This window comes from Eschrichtius robustus, chromosome 3 (assembly GCF_028021215.1).
Source record: "Eschrichtius robustus isolate mEscRob2 chromosome 3, mEscRob2.pri, whole genome shotgun sequence".
NCBI lineage: Eukaryota > Metazoa > Chordata > Mammalia > Artiodactyla > Eschrichtiidae > Eschrichtius > Eschrichtius robustus.
In genome coordinates this window covers 55263047-55276683 of record NC_090826.1, presented here as the reverse complement: position 1 = coordinate 55276683, position 13637 = coordinate 55263047, and the positions used below count along the sequence as shown (strand labels likewise).

At 43.9% G+C, this 13637-nt stretch overlaps 1 protein-coding gene across 5 annotated transcripts in view; it reads right to left on the bottom strand.

The window, feature by feature from the left end:
* The window catches only part of ROR1 (receptor tyrosine kinase like orphan receptor 1), a 401514-nt gene that overhangs the window by 38056 nt on the left and 349821 nt on the right, over nucleotides 1–13637 (bottom strand). The gene's annotated exons all lie outside the window — the stretch shown is intronic.

Sequence of the window (13637 nt, the reverse complement as noted above, 5' to 3'; positions counted from 1 at the left end):
AAAAATCATCCTGAAGCACAAAATCATCCTTAAATCTGGGAGAAAATACTTTTATTTTCGCAGCTGGTGGTGGGCTGGAAGATGATGTAGTTGTAAGAGTAAAGAGGGAATGAGTTGGAAATCTGGGCACATGTTCTACAGTTTTTTGTTTTTTAAGCACAGATTATTTCCTCTTCATTTGCTACAAAGGCGTGGGCGCGTTATCCCCAAGATACACTCGGACTGATATGTCAGTTAGGAGATTCCACGGGGTGAGAAGCTGGGGGCAGCTGGAAAGAAACCAGAGGGCAGTCCAGTTACGTGGCTCCTGCTTGAGACCTATTCTCTCCACCCTGCAGAGAGAGGTCCATGGCAAACCATTGACTGGACAATTTCAAATGAGTCACTAAATCCCAGGAAATCCAGAGCAAATGCCAATGGATACTTGCTTTCATAATCCCCTAAAACTTAAAAAAATAATCTTTAAAAAATGTTTGCTGCCTCAAATGACAATAATAAAAGGGAGGGCAGAGATTTTATTCTGAAGACAAGGGGATACCAGAAAGTGATGTGATTAGTGACAGTCTGGCAAACGGCTGGAGATCTAAGGCTGGAGATTAGGACCCAAGATGGCAGGTTCAGCTTGAAAGGACAGAGGCCGAAACCTCCCACAAGGGCCTATGATAAGCTCAGGACACCAGAGTACAGAATCTCAATCTGCTTCTGAAAGGCAGACCACAGCCAAGCAGAAGGCTACCTGCCAGGCTTATGGGCGGACTTCTCGCCTGGATGCTCCTTCTCCGTTAACCTGGCTGGAATCGACACATCATCTGAACAAAGCATCATTTTTCCTCTTTGGTTTCTTCTAAGTTAAAGTACTTTAGAGCAAAAATCAGGAGAACAAAATTCTCCTTCTACATTTAACATTTGCATATCCTTACGCAACCTCCCAAGTCCTCTGAGCTATGGTTTTCTTATCTATAAGATGAAGCTAATAATTGACCTCTCGACCCTGTAAGTCACAGTCATGAGGATCCTATCAAATTGTGTAAAAGCTTTCAAAAAGTGCTACACTGAGGTAACACACAATTATTATTAAAGTACTTACAGTTACCAAAGAAGACATTTGTTTAAAGGAGAATTATTTACTAAGCTTCTACTTTGTAAAATCGACTGTGGTCAGTGCTGTGACCCTGGACTTCCACACCTGAGGGTTCAGTGAGGGAGTCTAGAAAGCCCACTAGAATAGGAAACCAGGTGAAAAAATCTGATAGAGCTGATCCTTAAAAGACACTGGTTTTCAGTTGCTTTCTACTCCCTATTCACTAAAACAGTCATTTTGAAGGTGGAGATGGGAGCAGTAACTTCAGTGTAGTCCTCCAAATAGTTTGCAGTGCAAAGCTCTTAAAAACGTAACCTTTAAGTACACGTACAAATGAATATATCATATACCTGACATAAAGACACTGAAATTTTAATGTTGCAAAATCCTGCAAGCACTCTAAATGTTTACTTTCATAAATCCTAGAGTAATGTTGAAGGCTTTTTGGCTTAAATTTTACTTGGGTTGTAAAATTAACCCCACTTTTATTGGGTAGCTAATACCATAAACCTATGGGGAGAAAGAAGTTTCTTGATGACCCAGCCTTGGATCTCGGAGACTGAAGTCCGGAGACCAGAATGCACCCCCCTACTCCCACCCCCACTATTACAGACGATGCTTTTCTATCCCTAGGCATTAGCAGAGCTCTGGATTTTTAAGGTGTCATTATGAGAACACTTCTTCCTCCCCCGCATTAAACTCTCAAGGCCTCAATTTATATCTCTTGGGAGGACGAAACCCTGGAATTACCCCCAGATATAAATCCCTGACCTACTGGGAGTTTCCATATTTTATGTGTGAGGCTTAGGCTAAACTTCTTACCACCTTTCCAGTTCAAGATTGTAAAAAGACCCTTTGAATACTGTTTCTCGGAATAAAATGGAATGCAATTCCTTGGCTGCATATTTCTTATCAAGGGCTTAGAGCTGCAGGTGTATTAAATTTTTGACTGTGCCCAGAATTCTTGATATACTGGCTAGTCTCTTGGGGACAGATATAAAAAACAAAACAAACAAAATTAAAAAAAATCAGTATGTAATGTCACCTGCTAAGGAGTAGTTCTCAGTCCTGTTTGCTTATACAATCTCCTTAGGAAGCTTTCGAAAATACCAGTGCCCAAACCCCACCTCGGACCTATTAAGTCAGTCTCTGGGGATGCAGCTTAGGTATTCATGCGTTTTAAAAAGCTCTCAGGTGATTTGAATGCGGTGGAGAACCACAGCACTAGAAAAATAAACATGTATTAAGTGTCTGCCACTCTTTGTGCTGAGTACTAGGCTAAGTGCTTTCGTCAAAGTAGCCCCTTGTGCAGTGTTACTATCCTTATTTATCAGAGGGAGAAACTCGAGTTCAGAGAAGTTAAGTAACTGGCTCAGATTCACAAAGCCAGTAAGTTGTGGAGCTAGGATTTAAACTCAAAATTCAAACTGAAGCTTGAATACCAGGCTGTTGGATCTGTAATGATGTTCTACTTTTCAATACTACTTTAAATTAAATCAGCCTAATAATAAATAAGAGGCTTTGTAATGAGCCTTTACTCTGTGCCAGGCACTGTTAAATTTCATTTATGTATAAAATCAATATTAAGTCATTTAATCCTGACAACAGTCTTATACAGAAGGTGAAGGTGTCATTATTCCCATTTTACAGATGAGAAAACTATAGGGTCAGAAAGAGCAAAGAACTTGTCTAATGTGACACAGCAAGCAGAAGAAATAGATTTGCCCCAGACTAGCACTTGTAACCATGGTATACAGCTTCCTTCCAAATGGTTGGTTATAGAAATTTTTGCATTGCTTACAGGGGCCTTCTACTGTGAAGATGTTTTGGTATCTACTGGGTGGCAAAAAGATTTTCTTTTAAACATCAAGTCGCAATCGCCTTTCATCCTTTCCATTTTCCCTGCTGGCTGTGGCTGGAGGGGAACAAACGCTCCTCCAACATTAATCAGCTTTATGCTTTTCTCCAGCTCACACTTCTTTCATCGTTGATGCCCTCCATGCTCAGCAAATTAAAAACATGAAGCAGCAAGGCAGCAAGAGTGCAAGGGCACTTGCTGCGAGCGTGCCCGAGGCTGCGTTCTAGGGAGAAGAAAAGTGCACTAGGAGAGGGCAAACAGAATTCTGGCCATTCATCACAGCAGCTGGCACAAACATGTGCCAGCTACCTCATCGTGATGTCAGGATGCCCGGGCGCTTTGTGATGGGCACTCCTGTTTCTCATAAAGGTAATTTAATTACTGTGTTACCAGCCCCTCAACCTTCCGAAGTCACTGTCATATGACAGGGAAAAGCAAACACAGTTTGCCCTCCACCTCTGGGGTCTCCCCCTTCCCCCAGAGCAAGGAGCTTATGAGGGATGGTCACGCTAGCTGAGAGCAAGGATGACCAACGTGGCAGCAGTAGGAGTATCCACTCAGGAAGCACCATGGATCGAGAATGGGGAAACACTGCCCACGGGAGTTTGACAGTGACAGTGGGAGTCAATAGCTACACGTTCCTTGGCAAACCTCTCGGGTCTGGAATAAGGCTCTTGAGAGCTCTCCAAAAATGAAAACAACGCACTGTGCAGTGTGGGGTCTGGGAAGCCCACGATGTAGTTTTTTGAGAGTGGGGAGCAGGAAAGGAGGAGAAAGGATGGGCGGGTAGGTGGGGTATGGGGAGTAAAAGGACGCAGAATACCCTAAATGGATGCCAAAATGGAGACGTGCCAGGTTTGGATCATGAGAGGCCTGCTGGCGCTCTCTTTAGCGTTTCCAGGGAGAGCAGGGTTTCTGAAGCGTGCCTCAATTTAAGGCAGACAAGAGAGCAAACTCAACTGTTGCCTTAGACACATGATTTCCAAAGAAACCCTTAATATTCGTAGAAAAACTGGTGAAAACGGAACGAAGTCTGTAGATTAGTTAGTAGTGTTGTACCAGTGTTAATTTCTTACTTTTGATAACAGTACTATGTTGACACAAGACATTAACATTAGGGGTAATGGGATAAGAGCATACGGAAACTCTGTACTACTTGTGCCACTTTTCTTAAATATAAATATTTCAAAATAAAAAGTAAAAAAACAAAAGAAAAAAAAGGAAAGTGTTACGGGATGGCGGGGGGTGGGGTGGTGGGAACCTTACTGTATACAGATGAGCAGGAGGGGCTATGGTGTGAGGGTATCAGGAAGGCCCTCAAATGACCTCATTTAATCTTCAGAACAACTTTATCAGAATCCATCTGCGCCTATCCCTGGGTGGCTGAATTCCCATCATGAACAGTTCACTTATTTGTTTGAGCTTGGCCTACTTCTAAATTCAAATACTTCCAGGAGAGATGACATACTTGGTCAGGAAGAGCTCAGTATAGATGGAATTTTTATTAACTGCTGTTGGCACTTTCATCTTTGCTGAAAGTTGTATACAAGGAGGGTGGGGCAATTGACGAGAGGTCCGTGTGTGAAGAAGAAGGCATCTTCCTGGCCTTGCACTTCAGTCCAGGGCCAGCCTACGGCCGGTGAGATGACAGAGAAGGCAGACCGGGAGGGAGGGTGTGGGAGGCTGGTTCATCAGTCACTTGTTACAAAGGGATCTTTTCAAAACACAGACTTGATCAGGTCATTTCCTGCCTAAAATTCATCCTAGTTTCTGACTCACCACAGTTTCTTGACTGTAGTACACAAGGCCTTTCCCTAGTTCCTGCCCATTTTTCCAGCCTGGTTCCTGGCCTGATGAACCTGTGAACTTAATGATACTAGCCATGCTATTGACCTTGCTAGTCTCCAAACAAGGAATGCACTTTGCTGTTCTCCTGGCCTCGCCTGTTCTCTTCCTGAGACCCAGCGCTCCCTCCATCCTCTTTCTCACCTTGTGGTTGCCTTTATGTCTTTAAGACCCCGATGTTCCAACTCCCCCAGGAAAGTTAGTCACTGCCCACTCCACTCCCCCACCCGTCCAGCACCTTTATCACACCACTCCTACGCATTTCTGACTTCATATTATGTTTGTCTGTTTTCTGCCCACTTTACCACTACTCTAAGGCAAGGACCAGGTCTGATTTGGCTTTGTAACTCCAGGGCCCGGCACAGTGCACAGCTCAGTAAACAAGAGCTGAATGAGGGAGAGAGTGCTGCTGAGAGCTGTTTCTACCCTCACCCCACTGTGCACAGACTGACCAACAGAACTGTAATAGACATAACAGACATGGAGATGACCTAGGTTAGCTCACAGACGTGGACCCTCTCCATACCAGAAGGACCCTCCAAACTGGAAACCACTTTCTTCTGCACCAGATTTTACACTGGGGCCTAAAAGTCTTAGTCAAGCTGAAGTGATTCTTACTAAGGAGTGAGGCCCTAACATGTTGCCCTTTGGGGTAATACGACTAGTTAACATGCACGCTCCTCCTTACTAGGAAGAGAATGGACATAAAGGGACTTTGCTAACTATAAAAATCTCACTCAAACAAAAGAATCTCAGAGACTCAAACAAATACTTGTACACAAATGTTCATAGCAGCACTGTTCACAATAGTAGAAACAACCCCAAAGGCTCATCAAGAGATGAATGGATAGACAAATTGTGGTAGATCCATACGGTGGAATATTATTCAGCCACGAAAAAGGGACGAAGTGCTGAAACATGCTACACTGTGGAAGAATCTCCAAACCATTATGGTAAGTGAAATAAACCTGATGAGAAAGGCCACATAGTATATGATTCTGTTGACATGAATGAGTAAGTCCATAAAGACAGGAAGCAGACTGGTGGTAACCAGGAGCTGGAGGAAGGGAGCAATAGGGAATAAATACTCAGTGGGTATAGAGTTTTATTTTGTTATGATAAAAATGTTTTGGAACTAGAGAGAGATGGTGGTTGCACAGCATTGTAAATGTATTTACTGCTATGGAATCGCTCACTTTTAAATAGTTAATTTTAAGTTATGTGAATTTCACCTCAATTTTTATGAAAAATCTTATTTATACACAAGGGACAAGGTAGAGGGAGCAATAGAGAGGAGCAATAAGTGGGAATTTTAAGCCTCAGAGCTGGGGAGAGATTTTGGGCGTTGTTTCCAAGCACACTCATTGGCCAAAAGCGCTGGCAATTTACACAGTCCCAGCAGGTTTTTTTGTTCTGATTCTCATGGTTCTTCAACTGGAATGCCAGAGACAGTGCTCCGCAAGCCCACAGCTTGGCAGCCTCATGGGGGACTGACCGCCTTGAGTGGCATGTTCCAACACTTCTGAATTTACCCCACTCGGTGCCTCTTACAAGCCCCATTTTGAGCCATGGAGATGAAATCCCATCAAGATGCCTGTCCCCAGAGCCCTGAATCTTGGTTTGAAGGAAATCCATCATGCAGTTCAAAGAGATGTAGTATCCCTAGGCGTGCTCCAGTTAGCAATTTAGCAAAGTTCAGGTTATTTTCTCTCCTGTGGGAAGTAATTTCACTTTACCAATGCAAATATAACCGGTAAGTTACACTTACTTCCCCAAAGACCATCATGGACATAAATGATGGAAGGTATCCCTTTTTAAATTTGTAAATCAGGTCACATACTACCCTGATCTGGTTAGAGCACAGCCATGGCAGATCCACACCCACGGTGCTTCCCAGGGCTGGCACTAGTAAGCTTGCGGCTGGGTGCAAAGCTTCCCACCTCAGAGGCAGATTCTCCCTTGGGAGGTGCAGTCAGATCTCTTAAAGGTGAAAATCAGCTCTGTCTTTTCATTCAAAAGGGGGATACATGATAAAATTAAGAATCTGCATAAAGGATGCAGAATTACCCAATATGGATAAACGCTCAGAGACACAGAAACTTTAAGAACAGAATATAATCTGGTGTGGTCTAAAAAAGTCACCACCTCCTTCCTTTTCCTGAAACAGCTTTGAGCCTTGAAGCATCCTTGGTTAACTGCCAACCAGGAGGAGGGAAAATAGTTTAAGTCATACCAGCTTGGAAGAAAAGGCCCTTGGAGAAGAGGTATCAGGATAAACATAGGTGGAGACATGGAAAGAGCTGGCTGGAGTGAAAGAGAGAAGACGGGCATCTTGGAAGGAGAGCTGTCGGGGGCACCGAAAGTATACTTTGCCTCAGGCTGCCTGCGGTGGAGAGATTACAGGTTAAATATGGGATCCCAACATTATCGTCCAAACTCTGTTTTTAAAGACCAACCTGAAAGTGGGCATCAAAGAGGGTAACGTGTAAACACACTTGACCTTTAAGATCAGCTTTCAAAGTGACACAATCAAGGCACATCAGCCCAGAGGGATGACGACTGACAGAGAAGACTTCAATCTACAAGGCTGCGAAATCAGCCCATCCTAATAGCCCTTCTCTTCCTGGAATGCCTTTGTGAGCACGAGCAATTGTGAGGCAACCGTGTCAAGTATCACGTGCTGTTTCCCACACCTGGACCCTGACAATTGTTAACATTTATTTCCTCAGCAAAAGAGACCTTCGCTGTCTCACACCATTTTTTTGCTTTGAAAAATTAAATTAAAATTTTAAAGTTTTTTTTTCCCCTCTTGGCTGTGAACCATTAAAACAAACAGATGAATAACGTTCTGTCATAGTTTCCAGAGCAGCACGTAATAGTTACTTGTGTCTAACTTAGAAATGGGAAGGTATTGGCTTTGCTTCATAGCGATGTTTAGGAACACAAGGGCTTCATTTCACTTTGGAAAAGGAGAATTACCCGGGCTTGGATCTCACAAATGTAATTTAAGAGGAAATTATGTGTGTGATAGATTTTATTCCTATTTAGACATGCATTTGGAATGATAGGACTGTACAACGACAGTATCTGTAAGAATATGGAAGGTCACTTATAAAAAGAATGAGTGACTTTTGCCCCCTCCTATTTACTGAGGTTTTCATGGTGGAGTAGCCTTGTACCTTCTAAGAAGCCCTGGGGTGTTTTGACTTTTCCTCCTATCAAGGGCCTACTTTGCCCCTAAGCTTAGGCTGGCACTGGGAATGCACAGATGGGTCTTGGAGCCCCCAAGTTTGGGGCCCCGAGTTCTCATTAGAAACCCTTTGGATGTTCTCTGGCAGTTCTTCAAATATCAGGCATTCAAGTTACCCCCTAAATTTGTCCATTGAGAATAATGGAAGTTTAGAATAATATGACATGCACACATACCAATCTGGTCAGATTTTGTACCACAAGTGTTACTAGGATTGCTTTGATATTTTTTTCACTTTCCTTTTATGCCTATGGCCATGGATTGAATAAAGAGGGGGTTTGTGGAAAGAGTGGTAAAGGGAACTTAGGGACTTCTTAGGAGGGTTTTGATTTCATCTTACTACTCAGAAGTGGGGTGAAACCCAATCCCCCATTTTGCTTTTCTGTTTCATCTCAGCTTTGTTTCCCATTCCTTCCGCTGAGGGCAGTTGGGAAAGACTACTAGCCTCCATAAAAAGCAGTGGTGAGTATAATGCCTCCCCCAACCCCCAGCCCCAAATAAGGCAACACAGAGGTGCCCACGTCAAACATTTAAAAAAATGTACACATTAAAAAAAAATGTAAAGAGGCAGAAAGTCCCACTAAAATAAGGTTTGATTTGCGAGGCACCAAATGGGAATATTGTAACTGGACAAGCGGTATCTGTTAGACAAGGGGGTCTCTGGGACAGAGCTGTGAAATCCAGTGGACTCTTTAAGGAGAAATGAGGAATGAGGGTGGATTTGTGGGGCTGCCTTAACTAGAATGGGAAAGTGCAGAGCAGAGAAAGGGGAGGCCTTATGTTGTCGGTATTGGGATACCAACGATATGATCCCTGTTCACTAGGACTTTACATTCTATGGGGGAGAAACGTGAGTGTGATAAACATCACCTCTGTTACCCTTTCCCTCCTTCTCTCCTTCTCCCCATTCCTCTTTCTTTTCAACCAAGTTTGCTGAAGCCTTGTGCTGAGAATAAAAGAAAGCACATCCAACAGAGGCTGGGAAGGCTTCTGGAGGAGGTGATAGCTTCAAAAAGGAATAATTCAACAGATCATGGATTAAATGGTATGCTACCAAGATAAGTGGAGTCGAAGACAGAGTGAGGGTTCATGGAGTAATGGGGGGGAGTGGGGCAGGACAGGCCCAAGGGGACTTCTCTGTGGACTCAAATCCTGCTTTCATGTTCCTTTAAAGTCTTTTTAACGTAGTCTTATTTCAATCTGCTACCTCAAAATTATAAGAGTAAGAAAAAATGGGGAGGGAAGGAATTTTATAGGGAAGACAAGGGGACACCAGAAAGTGATGTGATGAGTGACAGTCTGGCAAATGGCTGGAGAGCTAGGGCTGGGGATTAGGGCCCAAGATGGCAGGTTCAACTTGTCTACAACCTGGCACAAGGGCAATACACGCAAGACACAGAGCACAGAACATCCAGCTGTTTCATGGAGAGAGCTGAGTCTATGTCAGAGCTGGCAGAAAACGGTAAGGGGCCCGCTGGCAGAAATGGTGTGTGTGTAACAGGACTGTGAACTCAGGGCAGGCACCAAGCCTCGTGGCTGTCCCCTGGGTCTGTTTATTGTCTAATGGGAGTCATTCCGTTGGAACGGGACTTTTCCGACCTCTGGTCCAACCCCTTCTAAGGCCGAAAGAACCAACAGTGAGTGGCTATATGACTCGACCAAGTTCACCAAATAGTTGGATGGTCAAAGTGCAGTGTCCGGGCAAGACCTGGGCTTCGGAGACCCACAGAACTGGGTGCAGTCCTGACAGCTGCCTTCCAGCTGTGCGTGGCCTTGGGCTAGGTGTGTAATCTCCTCATCTGTAAAACTGGTGTGTTAAATAAGATCGTGTATACAAACTATTCAATCATGGTAGTTGTTTAGGAAGTATAAGTTCCTTTTTTGCTTTATTTATTCTAAAAATAGGTGTACCAATTTACCAGGTACTACTGTAGGCACTGGAGAGAAGAAAGCAGACAAAAATCCCCACCCTTGTAGTGCTGACATTAGCTTAGATTTCTAGCTGGAAGCTCTTTCTCTCACCCCTTTATTTTTTTTTTTTAAGATTTTGGATCAGCTTTTTAAACATTTATTATATTTTTTTAATTTATGGCTGTGTTGGGTCTTCGTTTCTGTGCGAGGGCTTTCTTTAGTTGCGGCAAGTGGGGGCCACTCTTCATTGCTGTGCGCAGGCCTCTCACTGTCGCGGCCTCTCTTGTTGCGGAGCACAGGCTCCAGACGCGCAGGCTCAGTAGTTGTGGCTCACGGGCCTAATTGCTCCGCGGCATGTGGGATCTTCCCAAACCAGGGCTCGAACCCGTGTCCCCTGCATTAGCAGGCAGATTCTCAACTACTGCGCCACCAGGGAAGCCCCTCACTCCCTTTTTTATAATTTGCATCTTGCAGCTCCTTCTCATTGGACCAAAGATAAGTCATACGTAAAATCATGCATGTGTGTGAACTCTTAACATGTTGGGGACAGAAGTGGGTATCGCTTATGAATCAGAAAGGCCAAGACTTAGGGGTTAGCCTTTAAGAAGAGAAGTTTGATTAAACCACCCCTCCTTGGTCTGCTCCACAGACTCTGCCTGCTTTCCCATGACTGTGGGTAGACGCTCTGTGCTCCACTTGAAGGCCCAACAACCATCAGCTTGAGCGCACGGACCCCACCCCCTCTCACCTATCCATGGATATTGCTCTGGCAATTGTCCCTTTGCTCTTCTATATTGCCATTTCCCCCCATCTCTACTGGATCATCCCCATCAATACATCAATGTACTACAATACCTCCCACCGTAAATTCTCTTCAGACTGTGTCCCCATTCAGCTACCTCCATGTTTCTATGCTCCCTTTTATAGGAATGTTCCTCTCAAGGATGTCTGTACCTGCTTTCTCCAGTTCCCCCATTGGCTCTTGGACCCGCCCCAATCAGGCCTTTGCCTTGCCGTTCCATTGAAAGAGCTCTTGTCAAGGTCAGTGGTCTCCGTTACTAAATCCAACAGTGAATGTCCAGTCTTCATCGTTATTGACCTGGCAGCAGCATCTGACACAGCTCTTGAAATACCTTTTTTCACTCAGCTTCCAGGACAGTGTTTCTTTCTTGGTTCTCCTTTTCCTTCTTTGGCTGTGCTTTCTTACTCTCCTGCGCTAGTTCAGAATTTTAGTCACTGAGAGCCCTAAGTCTCAGTCCTCAGACCCGTTCCTTGCACTCTCTCTCCCTAGCTGATCTTCCTGCCTCCTAAGCTTTAAAGGACCATTTCTGTACTGAAGACTCCCACACTCTTATCTCCAGCTGAGACAACTCTCTGAACTGCAGCCTTCATATCTCCACTTGGGTAGGTAAAAGGAATTCAAACTCAACATGTCTAAAATTGAAATCTTTATTTCCCTCCAAGACCATTCTGGAACTCTTCCACCATCCCAGTAAATACCAATTCCTTCCTCCATCTGCTCACAACGAAACCTTTTGCGTTCTCCTTGATTTTACACTTCCTCTCACAACCATATGCAAACCAGCAGCCCATGCTTCCACCTCCTCCTTCAAAACCGATCCCAAACCTACCTTTACTGCTACCCTCTGGTTCAGGCCACCATTATCTCTGCATGATTTTTTTTCCAGTAGCCTCACAACTGGTCTTCCCACTCCCACTCTTGGCCACCTTCCCCAGTCTATTCTCAGCGCAGCAGCTGAAGGAATCCTTGTAGGACCTAAATCAGTTTATGTCCCTCCCCTGCTCAAACTCCTCCAAGACTTCCCTTTTTGTGTTAAGGAAACACTGGAGTCCTTACAATGTCCTTACATAGTCTTCTGCCGCTCCCACCACCTCTTTGACCTCATGCCTACCACTGTTCCCTTGCCCTTATCTAACTGATTATTACCTATTCCATTTAGTATCATCAGATATACTCTGTATTGATACATTTAATTGTTTATTGTTTATATACAAACTTCATGGGGACAGGAACTTTGGTTTGGTCACAGCTATGTCCCCATTGCCTAGAACAGTGCCTAGTGAGTATCAAGCTGTTGACACTTAGTACATACATACATACATACATACATACATGTTTAATGAGTGAATTAAATCTCTGCCACTTTTTACTTTAACTTCTGTGTGGTGGCAGCAAAGAGTTCATCTCACAGCCTGAAATTTACAATTTCTCCCCTTGCCCAGCCCAGCCACTCAAGCTCCCCATGCACTTAGTTCCGCTGAATGGAAGAAATGAAGATAGGAAGGAGAGGCGAAGGGGCGACCTTTAAGAGGAGCAAGAGTTTAACTTGAAAACTAAGTTGGCTTCCAAAGCACTGCTTGAATTTGACCCCTCTCCTCCCTCCAGGCTCAGCCCATCACCCTCCTCAGCTGACGACTCCCCTAACTGGGAGACCAGCCTCCAGTCTTCTTTTCTTCCAAACCCACCCTTCATGAAGCTGCCAAAGGGCCATCTAAGATGGAAATCTGTGTCTTCCCTGTGGCTAGCACATTCCATAAACCACGCTGCCATTGTCACTTACACAATAAATACTGGTTACTTCAATGTTTATAAGATGAGAAGGCCACAAACTTTTGTTAATTTAATTTTCAAGTTCAAGTGGTTTCCTATTCTCTTCCTCATTTCTTCCACTTACCTTCACAAGTTATCAAGATTGTACTCTTTCCTCAACAAGATTCTCAGCATTGAGGTAGATTTAAAAAGAAGCATGACCTTTGACTTTTAGCTATGGGTATCATTTGTAACCATCCCGAGATGTTTATGAAAATAGTATATTGCCCCAGAAACAACCCCCAAAAAGGCAGGAAAGGAGGATGGATGCTTTCTGTACACTGACTATGTGCCAGGAACAGTCAAGGTAGTAGTATTACCTGCATTTTCTAGTTGAAGAAACTGAGGTTCAGAGACTAAGTCTCTTGCCCAAATCCTTGGGCCTCACTCCAAATTTCCTGCTGTTTCCACTATAAGAAATACCATAAAGCTAAGAGAAATATATGAAAATACGTACACACATGATTTAATGAAAAAGAAACACCGAAGAGTATTTGCACATATGACGCTGCTATGTGGGGTTAGGGTTATGTAAAATGATGCTGCTATGTAAAATGGTTATATGTACATAGACAAGGAAGGAGTTTAGATGGAAATAGTCAGTCTTGATTTTATTGAACCATGTGTCCTCCAAATTGTCCCAGTGCTTAGCAGTGATATAGTAGTTAGAGTAACACTGAGAAAACAAGCTCGAGAAAAGGAGCTCAATTGTGTGTATACTTCTTAGACTTAGCAGAGGGGAGAGAATTTCATAAGCAGTATTTGGTTTTCTGGAGGAGGAGAGGAAAGAGGTAAATATTAAGGAGATGTCTAAAGCCAGAGAGGAGGAAGATGAACAGAAAAGATCCCTCCCAGGTGGTCTGGCTTGATACAGGTTCTCTCTCTTCAGCAAGGATTGTTCCCACTTCTTAGAAATTGACAGGAAAAATGCTGGCCAAGTAAGTTTCAAATTTCTCTAGGGCATTACCTAACAAGCAGGATGCTGGGACTGATCTTGGCACTGCTGACTGGAAAAGTCACTGGGCTGGAAATCAGAGGACCAGGGTCCTTGGTGCTGATTTGGCTGCCAACAAGCTTATTT